We start from the raw sequence: 16138 nt of genomic DNA, 5'->3' as shown, positions 1-16138 counted from the left end.
TTATGGTTAAAAGCATTGTTCGAATTTAGGGGGTATGTGAGGATATAGGCCTTGTTATAGAGACGTGCAAAAAGCATATGCTACCACTTGTTTTCTTAGCCATAGGAAAAGCAAAGGTACAGATTTTATAAAGCCACCTAGGCTATAACAATGATAAACGCCACAATTATTTCCGCAGTCTATTCGCCTATCAAAGGTCTTGCGCAGCCTTAACATCACATGAAAATGTGGTTGGTTTATTAAATGCTCTGCAATGTAGAGCTATGCCTTATGCAAAATACCAAAAAGTTAGAAACGGTATGGGTCTATGCATCGACCAAACAGCTTAACAGATAAAAATATTTATTATTCAGGAGCATCCCATTGAATCAGGCTATTAATTTCAGTGCAGTTGCGTTCTTACGCATATCCTTAGACTAAACGGAACTGAAAACAGATTTGATACACATGAAGACCTGTATTTAATCTGGAATTGACAAACAAAAGCCTGACTAGGATCCCGACCCACGTTATATTTATCCCCAATTAGGCTAGATGTATTCCTATTAATTTGCATAGGCTAAACATTAATGTTATTTACCATCTGATTTTTTATGAATAAACAGGCATCAGGGTAAACATAATATCATTACAATGCCCCCCCACACACACATTAATGTTACTTACCTTACAGATCACAAAGTGAGCTAATTTACATTGATATTTTTTTGGTACGTATGTCAATTTACTTTCTGATTTTTTTGTGCCAATCATAGACTGAAATACAGAATTCCGGTGTGTGGAATAGAGAGGACGTGGGTACTGTGTGGATGGGAGGTTCTGCCTATCACTTTTTTTTCAACAGGTAATGGACTCGAAGAGGGAAACTGCAAAGTCCAGGCGCTGCTGCCCTCTTTGTGCTGAGTGTTTGCAGTGCTCGTGTTTTTAGCTAATCGGTGAAGCTCACATTATGTGCCCAGTATGATAGTTTTCTTGCTCTTTCTTAGCAGATAATGATAACATGACAACAGTAGCTGTAGATGATGTAATGAAAAGTTGGAGGGTGGTTGGTAATGGAGGACATCAGGTGGATCCACGTCTGGGTGTTGGGCAGAACCGCTAGGTCCTGGAGAACAGGAGCAGAGTAAAGGGAACAAGGTAGGAGACAGATGTAAACAAGCAAACACACAGGTTAAATGATTATCAGGTATGTAAAAATACAGCTATTGAATGATTTAATTGAAATGTTTGATTAGACATGCAATAATGTTAATGGCAGACAAAAAATAAAGGATACCTGTCTAATTTTTTATGTCAGTGGGGTTGGTAAGGGATGGCCCCTGGAAAAGATTGAGAGAAACTCCAGGGTGGCTTCATGACCAGTGCAGTCGTACACCTTAACAGTACCTACCTGGAAGTGGCGGTTACTTAACGTGACCCCGTGGTTAGCTTTGAGATTAACTATTTGGAGAAACCCCTGGGCCAGTGTTGGTACTGCTGACAGCATGGTGATGCACCACGAGGCACCATATGCAAATAGTTATCATCTGAGATTTTTATATTTCACCTTAACAAATGTTGACCCCAGCTTGGAGCAAAAGAGCATCAAGCTTTCCCGGGTCTCGCCTTCCTTCCGTCCTTCTTCCAAGCCAAGTCATTCACCCAGATGTTGAAGCACTTTGTCCACTTGATTCTTCTGCGCCTTGTCCATGCTCAGTCTCACCTTGATTGATAATATAAATAAATGCAATGCTTACATATCTCTTGGAAGGCCAGAAAATAAATTAACAGCGGACAATTTTTACCTGGTCAAAAACCACATCCTTCTCAGTCCGTGCCTGAAGGTGGTCTTCGAAGGCGTTCTGATCTGGTTCGACAATTTACACCACATCAGGTGGAGTATCAGTGACCTCAAAGTATGTTATACAAACAGCAAAAGAAAAACACTAAGTCAGTCAAAAAATATATATTCTACAGTATATGCAATAATGTTATACACAATTGCATTGTTTTTGTCAGTTAACTGCTGAGGCTCATAGAAAATAAAACAAATTGGATCCAAAACTTTGAAAAAAAAAAGTATGGACACCATGTTAATCCCATTTCATTCATGTAAACCATTAGCAACCTAGCCAAACTCCATTACCTTACTTACAATTGGGAAAATACCAACCAGTTTTTCACTCAGTTAAAACTGCCTTCAAATATCACCAAACTCATGGACTATGTAATTAACCATGTTACCTCAATATTTTGAGTCATATTTTATTTTTGCACATTACATACCTGAATTAATCGGGTAAAATTATGAGACGGAGAAACGTTTGTTTTCAGAACTAACGTTAGTCATTCTCCATAATGAAGAAGAAATGTTAAATATCTCACTAACTTACTTCTTTGACGTCACAGTTCCCCTAGCGGCAGTAATTATATACACTGCTCAAAAAAATAAAGGGAACACTTAAACAACACAATGTAACTCCAAGTCAATCACACTTCTGTGAAATCAAACTGTCCACTTAGGAAGCAACACTGATTGACAATAAATTGCACATGCTGTTGTGCAAATGGAATAGACAACAGGTGGAAATTATAGGCAATTAGCAAGACACCCCCAATAAAGGAGTGGTTCTGCAGGTGGTGACCACAGACCACTTCTCAGTTCCTATGCTTCCTGGCTGATGTTTTGGTCACTTTTGAATGCTGGCGGTGCTTTCACTCTAGTGGTAGCATGAGGCGGAGTCTACAACCCACACAAGTGGCTCAGGTAGTGCAGCTCATCCAGGATGGCACATCAATGCGAGCTGTGGCAAGAAGGTTTGCTGTGTCTGTCAGCGTAGTGTCCAGAGCATGGAGGCACTACCAGGAGACAGGCCAGTACATCAGGAGACGTGGAGGAGGCCGTAGGAGGGCAACAACCCAGCAGCAGGACCGCTACCTCCACCTTTGTGCAAGGAGGAGCAGGAGGAGCACTGCCAGAGCCCTGCAAAATGACCTCCAGCAGGCCACAAATGTGCATGTGTCTGCTCAAACGGTCAGAAACAGACTCCATGAGGGTGGTATGAGGTCCACAGGTGGGGGTTGAGCTTACAGCCCAACACCGTGCAGGATGTTTGGCATTTGCCAGAGAACACCAAGATTGGCAGATTCGCCACTGGCACCCTGTGCTCTTCACAGATGAAAGCAGGTTCACACTGAGCACATGTGACAGACGTGACAGAGTCTGGAGACGCCGTGGAGAACATTCTGCTGCCTGCAACATCCTCCAGCATGACCGGTTTGGCGGAGGGTCAGTTATGGTGTGGGGTACCATTTCTTTGGGGGGCCGCACAGCCCTCCATGTGCTCGCCAGAGGTAGCCTGACTGCCATTAGGTACCGAGATGAGATCCTCAGACCCCTTGTGAGACCATATGCTGGTGCGGTTGGCCCTGGGTTCCTCCTAAATCAAGACAATGCTAGACCTCATGTGGCTGGAGTGTGTCAACAGTTCCTACAAGAGGAAGGCATTGATGCTATGGACTGCCCCGCCCGTTCCCCAGACCTGAATCCAATTGAGCACATCTGGGACATCATGTCTCGCTCGATCCACCAACGCCACGTTGCACCACAGACTGTCCAGGAGTTGGCGGATGCTTTAGTCCAGGTCTGGGAGGAGATCCCTCAGGAGACCATCCGCCACCTCATCAGGAGCATGCCCAGGCATTGTAGGGAGGTCATACAGACACGTGGAGGCCACACACACTACTGAGCCTCATTTTGACTTGTTTTAAGGACATTACATCAAAGTTGGATCAGCCTGTAGGGTGGTTTTCCACTTTAATTTTGAGTGTCACTCTTAATCCACTCCGAATCCAGACCTCCATGCTGACAACAAAATCACAAAAAAATTATCAATGGAAATCAAATGTTCCCTTTTTTGAGCAGTGTACATACATTAAATGCAAATAACTGGGAGGCAAAATAAACTAAATTAAATTAAACATAAAAAATGTGTCCATACACATTGGATTGATCATATTACACTGAGATGGGCACAGGGGTATATGTACAGTCATTTTTAGTGTGGTGGCAATGTAGTTGAACAGGAGAAGACGATGTGGTTACTTGTGGAGGGAGAACATTGAGAGTGGTGGGTTGAGCAACTGCAGTAAAGCTGATTGGTTGCTCTGGCTCATCACATCTTGACTGGAAGAAAGAGATTTAGAAAGTAGCTTGACATTGCCATAGTTCAACAGCTGAAAAGCCATCAATAACATACTCCCAGAGATAGCAATATATGCAGTATTCACTGAATGAAGTAGCCTACCCATCCCCATTTACAACTGTATTAATCAATTAAATAAATTATACTATAGCACATTCAATTACATTATTACTGTAGACTATAGACTACTCCTGTATCTACCTTGTACAATAACGTAATCATTGAATGAAAAAGCGTACCCATCCACATTTACAATTGATCAATTAGATAAATAATACCAGCACATACAGTTACATTGTTGTAGAATAGGCTGCTACTGTATCCACACTATATAAGGATACCGTTGTGATATTGTCAGGCTTAATTTTAGGTCTTCGATCGAAGTTGCATGTTGTACCTCATTTCCCTTCTACAGTGAAAAGTAGTTATTTAATTTACAATTGAATGAATCCGTTAAGTAAATAATACTAGCACATCAAATTACATTGTTGTACACTATCCTACTCTATTTAGGCTAGTGTTATTTACGCTATCGACACAGTAAATAATATTGCCTACGTGCTTTCGACAATACGTTATCAACAAAAAAATATTATTTTCAAATAAACCACATTAGGCCTACATTATTAACACAGTAGGCCTAAATAGTTCCTAACAATATCACAACTTAAATATAGCCTACTTACTCCTCAATTGGATCAAGGACATCTTGGTAATTATTTTCATTATCTCTAATGAAACTATCATGGGCAGACACTCGAAAATCACTTCTGCCACTTGTAAAAAAAAAGCTCTCAAATACCATGCCAGTCTCTCACTCTATGAACAGTCACTGCAATCCGGATTCCTTGGGATGTCCTTACCCTAAACCCTAAACTAACACTAACACTAAACTTCAATTTAAATGTATACTTGACAGAGGTATGGACATCCCAAGGATTCTGAATAGCACGGACTCACTGAGAAAGTCTATGAACTGTTTTATTCGACTGAAGGGATATCGCAAGGATCCCGAAATAGCACCTATGAACTCCTCTGAAAGCCTTATTGGTTGAAACTCTTATTGAGTGTCTGATGTGGAACTGGTAACAACACAGTCTGTGATAACAACATTTAGATCTGTTTTCAGCTAGATAAAATAGGGAAAGACAAATTATCTATAGATTGTGCATCATCCTTTCTAGGCCATTAGCAATAAAAAGGAAATACACAAGCCGTAGGCTACACTATAGTTCAAGGTGGCTACGTTGGAATGTCTGCTTGCACGGGAGAAATTGTACGTTTCTAACATTTATGGTTTAAATTTTATTTATATAAATATAAACTATGCACATTATGATTTTCATTAACACGCGATGCAGGCGTCACACAGACGTTAGCAAGGAATTGGTATCATGTCATGTCAGGTGGTACGGTTGCCTAGGCTTATATATGTCCCTTATCACCCCCTATACATTTGGGTATCCATAAAAAGCTGAAATAAACTCATACGTTCCTACAACACAGAAATAAGACTCGAAGCTACAGGGCTGTTGAATGTGGGGACGGACCCCGGCTTGATGTTTACAGCCACCATGGCGCACAGAATCCTCAGTCTTCTCGGTCTTCCAAACAAATTACTCCATGCAAAAGCAATGGCTCTTTACACTGGAGTAAAAGTGGTCCGCAGTGAGTTGGAGTGTGTCGAGAAACTGGGTTGCGAGTTCAAAGCCATTTGGGCACAGTGCAGTGCCAGTGGCACTGATGCAGCATCCCCGGCTCGAAGCAAACAACAACGTTATGGAGGCCCTGTGTGCCCTTGACCCAGAGACCCATGACTTAGATGTGAAACCACTGCTGGATCTAAGCAAAGCAGATTTGGGGGAAGCTGAGTTTAGTGTCGCTTGCCAGTTTTTGCCGCTCTGGCTCCAATGAGGACAAATTGCCCACTTTTGATATCCTGCAATGATTCTCTAGGCCTCTCTTCACTATGCTGACCGTGCTGACTGCACTGGAACATGGACTGAGTTTTGAGGTGTCCACAGTTACCTGCGATAACTAATTGTCCACTTTGACAAGTGTTCAGTCAGCACAGAAGAAGCATGCTACACCTGAAGAAAGCTAAACTAATCACTCTAAAAATAAAATGTTCCTGGAGTATCCTTTAGGGGTTCTTCAAATTGAAACTGTGGGGGAACCCCTATAAGTTCTTTGAAGAAAAGGATTCTTCAAAGATTATAAGATTGTAATTATACAGATGACTAACAAAACATGCACGAGTCAGTTTTCATACCTTGGATTTTGTGGTGAATGTGAATGAAAAAAACTTTTTTGATAATGGTTTTCATACACATACCTTCATACACATATCCATAATGTAGATGCTTATGGGACATCCATTCACTGAAGAGGTAAGGGAGGAGGATGGTAAATATGATCTGCGTAACATGCCAATACTAATTGACATACCGTTGTATGCCTCCTCATCTGTATACCTGCAGACAGACAAAAAAAAAGTGAGTAGCTCAGTCATCTGTGCCCAATACAGCCAGCCTTCAACATATTCTTATAGCCTACGTATTCTTACCTCTTTGTTGATTGATATCCATTGAATTGTGTCCATTTTCAGGTTTAGAAAGATTTTCACAAATGTGAAAAGATAGATGGTATCAGCATAGAACAATATCATTTTAGATCATTCAAGGGACAGATCTTACCTTAAATCGAGATCTTTACATTTTTCAATTAAGTGCCTGCACATGCTGTCCTTTCAATTTCAAATCCAAATGTTTCAGTTGGGCAGTCAGGTTCCTGCAAGAACCCCCACCAACTAAAGGAGGTTCCTCAATGGACCCCACCTCCTATGGGGTTCTTGGAAAAAACCTTTTGGAGGCCATTTTCAATGCCAAGAACCCTGAGGTTCTTCGAAAAACTTTGAGGATCTTAGAAGAACCCTTTTTGAACTCCACATGTTTTGAGTGTACCGCTGTTTTGTTCTGTTCCATTCGTTCACATTCGCAGTTTTGTCGGTATTCTAAGCAAAAACTGCTATTCAATATTATTACTTGCTTGCATGAATAACTAGGCAACTATTTTCAGCATGCAGTAGTATGCATTATATTGATAAGACAGCTGTGTGTACTGTTTGTAATAGGTGAATTGCCAAATCTATCTTGTAGCCTATAGTCATTACCTAAATGGCCTAGCTGTTGGGTGCTGTCCATTGTGCTGCTACAGCACAGCAGAGATAGGCTACAGATTTCAAAAGCACTCAATAATCTCGCAGTCTCTGCATTTTAACTTTGTGTTTATTGTGGTATAGCGTGATTATATAAGCAGAATTCAATATTATTCCAATGCAAGACCCCCCCCCCCGTCCCCAAAAAATGTTATGCCTCGCCAATTTCAACTGCGCCCGTAGTCATTTTATCCTGGCGCCAGGTCTGAATAGGCCTATAGCAAATGCAGCATATTGTCACGGTTTTCTAGTGGTGATGAAGAGTCGGACCAAAATGCGGCGTGGTAAGTGTCCATGGTAAATCTTTAATAAAGAAAATACTGACACTGTATACAAAACAATAAACAAATGACAACCGTGAAGCTACAACATAGACAATCACCCACAAACAAACAGTGCAACCCAGGCTACCTAAGTATGATTCTCAATCAGAGACAACTAATGACACCTGCCTCTGATTGAGAACCATACTAGGCCGAAACATAGAAATGCCCCAAAACATAGAAAAACAAACATAGACTGCCCACCCAACTCACGCCCTGACCAACTAAATAAATACAAAACAAAGGAAATAAAGGTCAGAACGTGACAGTACCCCCAAAGGTGCGGACTCCGGCCGCAAAACCTTGACCTATAGGGGAGGGTCTGGGTGGGCGTCTGTCCGCGGTGGCGGCTCTGGCGCAGGACGCGGACCCCACTTCACCATTGTCTTAGTCCGCCTTATTGTCCGCCTCCGTGGCTTTCTCACCATGGCCACCCCTCTCAATGACCCCACTGGACAGAGGGGCAGCTCTGGACAGAGGGGCAGAAGCTCTGGACAGAGGGGCAGAAGCTCTGGACAGAGGGGCAGAAGCTCTGGACAGAGGGGCAGAAGCTCTGGCGCCTCTGGGCTGACGGGCTCTGGCGCCTCTGGGCTGACGGGCTCTGGCGCCTCTGGGCTGACGGGCTCTGGCGCCTCTGGGCTGACGGGCTCTGGCGCCTCTGGGCTGACGGGCTCTGGCGCCTCTGGGCTGACGGGCTCTGGCGCCTCTGGGCTGACGGGCTCTGGCGCCTCAGACTCCGGCAGCGGCGCCGGACAGGCGGGAGGCTCCGGCAGCAGCGCCGGACAGGCGGGAGGCTCCGGCAGCGGCGCCGGACAGGCGGGAGGCTCCGGCAGCAGCGCCGGACAGGCGGGAGGCTCCGGACAGGCGGGAGGCTCCGGACAGGCGGGAGGCTCCGGCAGCAGCGCCGGACAGGCGGGAGGCTCCGGACAGGCGGGAGGCTCCGGCAGCGGCAGCGGTGCCGGACAGGCGGGAGGCTCCGGCAGCGGCGCCGGACAGGCGGGAGGCTCCGGCAGCGGCGCCGGACAGGCGGGAGGCTCCGGCAGCGGCGCCGGACAGGCGGGAGGCTCCGGACAGGCGGGAGGCTCCGGCAGCGGCGCCGGACAGGCGGGAGGCTCCGGCAGCGGCGCCGGACAGGCGGGAGGCTCCGGCAGCGGCGCCGGACAGGCGGGAGACTCCGGCAGCAGCGCCGGACAGGCGGGAGACTCCGGCAGCTGCGCCGGACAGGCGGGAGACTCCGGCAGCGGCGCCGGACAGACAGGACCACCTGCAGGGAGGAGACGGAGAGACAGCCTGGTGCGTGGGGCTGCCACAGGAACCACCAGGCTGGGGAGACCTTCAGGAGGCTTGGTGTTAAAAGGAGGCAACTGAAGGACCGGGCTGTGGGGAGCACTGGAGCTCTGGTGCGCAACCTTGGCACCACTTCCCCAGGCTGGACAACTACTCTAGCCCGGACCCTCCAGAGTGCAGGCACAGGTTGAACCGGGCTGTGGGTAAGCACGGGAGATCTAGTGCTTACTACACGCACCTCTCCCTTAGGCTCCACTCCCACATTCGCCCGGCACGAGCGGAGCGCAGGCAGAGGACGCACTGCACCCTCCCAGCGCCCGGAGACACAGCACGCAGAGCCGGCGCAGGATAACCTGGACCCAACCTGCGTACCGGCGACCAGACCCGCTGAGCAGGCACCATACGCCCTGGCTCGATGCCCACACTCTCACGGCACTTTCGGGGCTGCCCTATAGCGCACCGGGCTATGGGCGCGCACTGGCGACACCGTGCGCTTAACCGCATAACACGGTGCCTGACCAGTAATGCGCTGCTTATAATAAGCACGAGGAGTGAGCTCAGGTCTGCTACCTGGCTCACTACCACACCTCGTCTGCCCCCCCCAAACATTTTTTTGGGGCTGCCTCTCGTACCTGTCGCACTGCCGTGCTGCCTCCTCATATCGCCGGCTCCTCTCTCCGGCTGCCTCTGTTCTCCTAGCTGCCTCCACCTGTTCCCATGGAAGGTGATCCTTTCCCGCCAGGATCTCCTCCCAGGTGTAGCAACCCTTGCCGTCCAATACATCCTCCCATGTCCAGGAGTCCTGTGATGCTGGCCGCTGTTGTTGCCGCTGCTGCTGCTGTCGTCGCTGCTGTTTACCACGCCGCTTGGTCCGTTGGTGGTGGGTGATTCTGTCACGGTTTTCTAGTGGTGATGAAGAGTCGGACCAAAATGCGGCGTGGTAAGTGTCCATGGTAAATCTTTAATAAAGAAAATACTGACACTGTATACAAAACAATAAACAAATGACAACCGTGAAGCTACAACATAGACAATCACCCACAAACAAACAGTGCAACCCAGGCTACCTAAGTATGATTCTCAATCAGAGACAACTAATGACACCTGCCTCTGATTGAGAACCATACTAGGCCGAAACATAGAAATGCCCCAAAACATAGAAAAACAAACATAGACTGCCCACCCAACTCACGCCCTGACCAACTAAATAAATACAAAACAAAGGAAATAAAGGTCAGAACGTGACACATATGGCATTCATTTTTCACATGCAAATAGCACTTTTCGGGTAGTGCTCAATGCGTGCCATTCAATGAGAGTAGCATTTATTTTTCAACTCTAAGCAATGAGCCCAAACAGTCCTCCATGGCAACAAAGTCATAAGCAACAGAGTAGGCTAAAAGTCCTTAGTTTTGAGGTTATGCTCAGGTAAAACAATTCAACCAATCTATATTTCCAAGTCCGATTCTTAAAGATTGAGGGCTATTAAATTAATTGGAATTACTTGAAATCTGACAGACTTTGGCCTAATCGCAATATGATCTGTAGTAGAAAGCAATGGGTTAGAAGAAGCCTACATAAAGTAAAATGCAACATCTGTTTATGGGCAGTATGTAAACAATTATGTATCCTTCATGTCAATAGCTCTAAAGGGGAAAGTAACTGAAAGTAATCAGATTATGTTGCTGAGTTTGGGTAATCCAAAAAATTACCAATTACAATTTTGGACAGGTAACTAGTAACTATTCGATTACATTTAGAAAGTAACCTACTCAACCCTGGCCATTGCTGAATTAGCTTAATTAGCACGTTCAGTTCAACATGTCGCTGTGTTTTTCCCCATTGTCTCTCACAGTCTTCTTCACAAGGAAATGCAGAGGTGTTTCTCGAAGCAATGAGTAGAGAAGGTCTCAGCCCAGCGTTAAACTCATCTCAGCTTCGTTCACAATGAGGTGTGGATAAGGGGGTTGTTACGCATAGTATGTACCATAAGATTGTGGTTTTGGAATTGGTGCTGTTCTCAAAGCGCTACATTGACAAATCTCAGTCATTGGGTTTGATAAAGTGTTTAACTGATACTAACTGTATGCCAGAGCTCAAAAGACATGTAACCCACACACATCATACACAAATATTATACTTTGACAACATAGCACTACACATACTGTAGAACAGACTAAACATTCCAAATGTCATCTACAGATGAACGTGTGAATCATCACTGTCCTATAAGAATTGTAAATATAATATTTCTTATTTTTAAAGGCAGTCAAAAATGTTATTTTCCTGTAATTTATATGTACTGTATTTCCACACTATGAGGTTAGAATAATACTGTGAAATTGTGAAAATTATGATAATTTTTGTGTAAGAGCTGTTTGGAGACCCTGCCTGAAATTTCAGCCTGTTTTGGTGGGATGTAGATTTGGCCTCCCTGGTGACATCAGAAATGATATGATATTGAGATAAAAATGGCCAGATTGGACCTTTTAACTTTTGTAGCACTTTTCATTTATGTAATGAAAAGTGTTAAAAAAGCTAGTGGTCCAATCCAGCCTTTTTTATCTCAAAATCTTATTATCTCAAAGTGCTTTAAATATTAAAGAGTGAAAGTAAAGACATGCAATTTTGAAAATAAAAACAAATCATTATTGCGTCGAAGATGGACGGGACGATCATGACAGGCAGGGTAGTTCATTCATGGCTTGGAAGGGTTGAGTAAAGGCAGTTCAGAGATCAAACAGATGGAGGTTTCAGACCGGTCTAGAGCTGTTCATCAGGGAACGCCGGCACTTGCCCTCTCTGAAAGATGCTTCTCTGTAGTAGTCTCTGAAGTCAGACTCGATGGGTAGAAATCCACCAGTACCGATATGTAGCACGCTGGGTGACGTCACGACAGAAACAAAGGCGCCAGAAAAGCACACTGGACATCAGTCCAGACTAGTCAGCCTTGGAGCTAACCACTTAAGAAAACTGCTCAAAATGGTAACTTCAGCATCCTTATCTCAAAAACAAACATCCCCTTACTTTCAATCAAAACATGACCTAGTTAGCTTGCTAAACCTCTTCATGACAGTGAAATATTCTATGGCGAAACCAGCTGACTTGCCAGTCATACCATGCTGATAGATAACAAATTAGAAGATAATTAGAAGATGAAAAGATAATTCAAAAATGTAATCAAAAATCCCCAAAAATGATTCAATATTTACAAATGTACAGGAGCTCATAGCCTAGGGTATCAAACTCATTCCATGGAGGGCCTAGTGTCTGCAGGTTTTTCCTTTCAATTAAGACCTAGACAAGCAGGTGAGGGGATTTCTTTACTAATTAGTGAACTTAATTCATCAATCAAGTACGAGGGAGGAGTGAAAACCAGACACTTGGCCCTCCGTGGAATGAGTTTGACACATATGGCCTAGGCTATTCCAGCGCCATTGCTAAAATGGAATTACTGATATGACATATGTCTAATTGTTTCGACACCTTAGACCTAGATTGAAGAAACCCAGGTTAAGACATAACTCTGCAAGATTATTATTCAAAGCAGACCAGCTTCTGCATTCAGAATGAATGGAGGAGTATCGCTGAAGCACCAAAACAATAAGAAAGTCGATTTATGCATGTGTTTTGTAATATCCTGATATAGTACAATGTAAATAAAGACAGTTGTGTCACAGACTAGTCTATGCATGCTTGTTGTTTTTTTGCAAATGGTTGACTGTCTTTCTATTGTTAGCCTCTTCACTCCGGGAGACCAGTACATGTAACATTACAGGTCTCCCTGAACGAAGTGGCTAGCTACAGCGAGCGATAAAACTAAACTGGTAACCCGAAAGGTAGCCTGTGAAAATCATCCTAGCATATGGCTAACACTGCTAACAAAACAGTGGGTTGTGATTATATTGGTGATATAGGAGCAATTGCTATTAATCCCAATGTTAGTTTAAGACCAGAAGCCAATTGTCTCTAACCAAGATTGTGTACGAAAACACTCAACACAAGCATTACAAGTGTGTTTCACGTTGTCTTATGTTATTTTTGTTTGAATTAGTTACTGTTGGATTTTGAAAGTTAATTTTCAAATGGCACCATTGATTATAGTTGTATCTTTTGCTGTAGACGTTGCTACAAAGTAACTAGCTATCTAATCAAAACCGTTCATGTACACTTGCTATTTTTTAAAGGTGCTGAGCCACTTTGGATCAAATAGGGGTGATGGGGCAAACAAAATTTAAAAAAATCAGTTTCCAAAAGAAAGGAAAAGACAGGAATTGTGGTTTAGAGCTATCAGAAGTACAGGACAGAAATACATGATTTTTGAGGTTGCTATCTATAGGTTGACAAGATCAACTTATTTTAGACATAATGTCATATCAGTCAACAGGGCTTGACATTCATGTCAATTTGCTAGTGGCAAACCAGCCCATAACGTGGGCCATTGGTGAATTTTGATGTTGTGAATGTGCAGAATAACAAACGTGTCTATTCGAATTACACACCAAATTTCAAACCATGAAGAACACGTGATGCTGATGGTTCATTGACTTGTGCAGGACATGCGGCCTACAAATTACAATTATAGGCTAGTGAATTTGTTTTTAATGTTGAATACTAACAGGGCCTATTTTACTTTTTTTTTCATAATATTTGCCCAAATGTTGTACGTATGACTTCCTCTTTCACTAATGTTGCTTCATTCCTCCCTCGCTCTCAACAGTTAAATTAAATAACTTTCATTGTCCTTCTCGTCATGACATCAGTGGTGATTTTAGCATGTCAAACTTGGTGGGGCAAACTAAAAAAAAACATTTAGATGCATGCCAGCAAAGCCACTACACAAAACTAAACAATACATTAATTGCACTATAATAGTGACAAACGGTGCTCACAAACTGTGGGCCTAGATGAAGCTGTCCCAAAAGCAGAGCTTTCTTTTCAGCACCATTGAGTGAATCATTACCACTGCTACACCTGGCTATCAGCGTAGCCTTGTCTGGCATTGAAACAGTTCAGTCAGCCTCATTTACTACCTTTAAAAAAAACATAGCTGATATGGTTGACTTGCTTAAACAAATGTGGTTTCTACTGCCAATTGATATGTACAAACTATGGTATAAAGGGACGACGAGCGGATAAGAGGCAATCCTTCATTTCAATTAATAAGACATTAATGAGCGAGCTAGGATGGATGCAATCAATTAAACTATTTGTTCAGCACTTTTGAAAGGTACAGCGACATAATTCAGAACATGGGCCGTTCTTACAGTATGCTCCATGTACACCAAGTCAGAATGATTTATGATAAATTATGATAAATGATATGATAAATAAAGGGAACATATACGCAGACAATGAAAGCTCTTACAGTATCCAAGGATTACATTTCTCTAAAACAGGCAATAGGCCACCAAGTCAGAACAGTAGGCTAAGTTATGAGGGGGAAAGGAACCAAATTATTAGGGTGAGGAGCATGGGCTACTAAAAACGTACTACACAACATACACTTAATATTACTTCCTTAGCTAGAGTATACATATCTCCCTGGCATACAAGACCCTTTTGGACTCTTGTTGTGCTTTTTGGACTCTTGTTGTGCTGTGCTCACTTGGACAAGAAGGTGGTGTGGCGGTCCTTGTGGGCAAATTTTGTCATCAATGTCTGGCATTCTCTGGATTGATGGTGCTCTCATGACAACTGGGAACTCTGGGGGGGAAAAAACAAGGTTGAATAATGACGTCAGTGATCATCAGGTTGGAGCCCTAGAAAGAGGCCAAAGGTCCCGACTTGGAATTCCGAGTTGGATGATCGTTCAAAATCTTCACAGTCAGAGCTAGTTTTCCCCCCAATTCCCAGTTGATTTGAACTCACTGAAGTCTGAGATTTCCTAGTCCTGAGTTTCCAGTTGTTTTGAACGCAGCAGAAGTCATGCTGGATTAACAACATGGCCAATGTATTCAAACTTTTCTGGTCCATGGTGTTGAATGTTTATCCTTTTAAGCTTGGAAAAATTACCCTTAAACCCAAACTTGGACCACATACCCACTCCACTGAATAACAGGCTACTGATTGCTTTGCAACGCTTGCAGTTAGCTACTGATTCCTTCCAAACCACTCATTGTTGAATTTGCGATTTCCAACTTGTTGTGTGATGTTTATGTCCAAAGGCCAATGAGCACCGATACGTTATGTCTGTAATTTATCTTCATATGACAAGGATTGAAAAGGATTTTCCAGGAGATTGCCAACGTGATTCATGATGATGACTGCTTATCTAGCTTGCTAGCATGGTGTTAACATGATCAGTCCAATCAATGCTACAGTAGATATAACGTGATTTGTCGTAATTTTATCTGTGGCTAATGACCTTGAACCTTCTTGGATGGGCTCTTCTAATATAACTCTAAGGCAGCACCCAAGGTGCTTTCATTTTAGAGCTCTGCCTGTAGATTTTGCTGTGATGTAGTGTCCCCATAAGCAGTTATTACTACATCATTATTTAATCCAGTATTATATATGAATGTGAGCAGTAGATGAGAATGTAGTATCAGTAGACAAAACATGAACCTGAACTAATAAGCTGAACCTGAACTTATTAGTTCAGGTTCATGTTTTGTATACTGTTACTACATTCTCATCTACTGCTCACATACATATATAATACTGAATTAAATAAGGATGTAGTAATAACTGCTTACTGTACCTCTCTCCACTGATCTCCACAGCGACCTGCTCAAACGGTTCCAGGACTCTACACACCACCTCCTGCATTGACGCTAACACAACAGACCCCTTTCCCATCTACTTGCCATTCTCTGGCCACTCTCAACGGTTCCTCTGCCAAGTTCCCTGAGGTGTGTCTGTCGCTGAACTCAAAGGAGTCCAGAAGACAGCTAGACATCAAACAAATCTTCAATGAAGTGACATGTAACCGTAAGAAGTGGTTACCCTTGATGTCCAGCAGTCAGTGGTAAGGCAAACTGCAGTAGCTTTTTGGACTCTCTCCCGCACTGAAGCCTGCTCTCGTACATTTGTGGAATAAGTGATTTTGAAAGGGTTTTCCTGCTTGGAATTGTGTACACTGGATTTAGACTATTGCTATAATTTCTAAAACCTCTGTCCTCCAC

The 16138-nt window shown here is 43.6% G+C and overlaps 2 long non-coding RNA genes across 2 annotated transcripts in view; both read right to left on the bottom strand.

Annotated features, from left to right (window-relative positions):
* Positions 1-325: 325 nt before the first annotated feature.
* Positions 326-2475, bottom strand: LOC112244952. The gene is made up of 3 exons (XR_002952663.1): positions 1785-2475; positions 1547-1702; positions 326-1105 (listed from the first exon to the last, which is right to left on the bottom strand). It is a non-coding gene; the product is annotated as an uncharacterized LOC112244952 (long non-coding RNA).
* A 1266-nt stretch (positions 2476-3741) lies between these two features.
* Positions 3742-16138, bottom strand: part of LOC112244967 — a 45587-nt gene continuing 33190 nt past the window's right edge. Inside the window, exons 2-3 of the long non-coding RNA XR_002952666.1 lie at positions 6520-6658; positions 3742-4165 (exon numbers count right to left, since the gene is read on the bottom strand). This is a non-coding gene — a long non-coding RNA (uncharacterized LOC112244967). The remainder of the gene's footprint in view (positions 4166-6519; positions 6659-16138) is intronic.

This window comes from Oncorhynchus tshawytscha, linkage group LG11, assembly GCF_018296145.1.
Source record: "Oncorhynchus tshawytscha isolate Ot180627B linkage group LG11, Otsh_v2.0, whole genome shotgun sequence".
Classification (NCBI taxonomy): Eukaryota; Metazoa; Chordata; class Actinopteri; order Salmoniformes; family Salmonidae; genus Oncorhynchus; species Oncorhynchus tshawytscha.
Note: the sequence above shows the minus strand (reverse complement) of the source record. Positions and strands in the feature narration are given on the sequence as shown.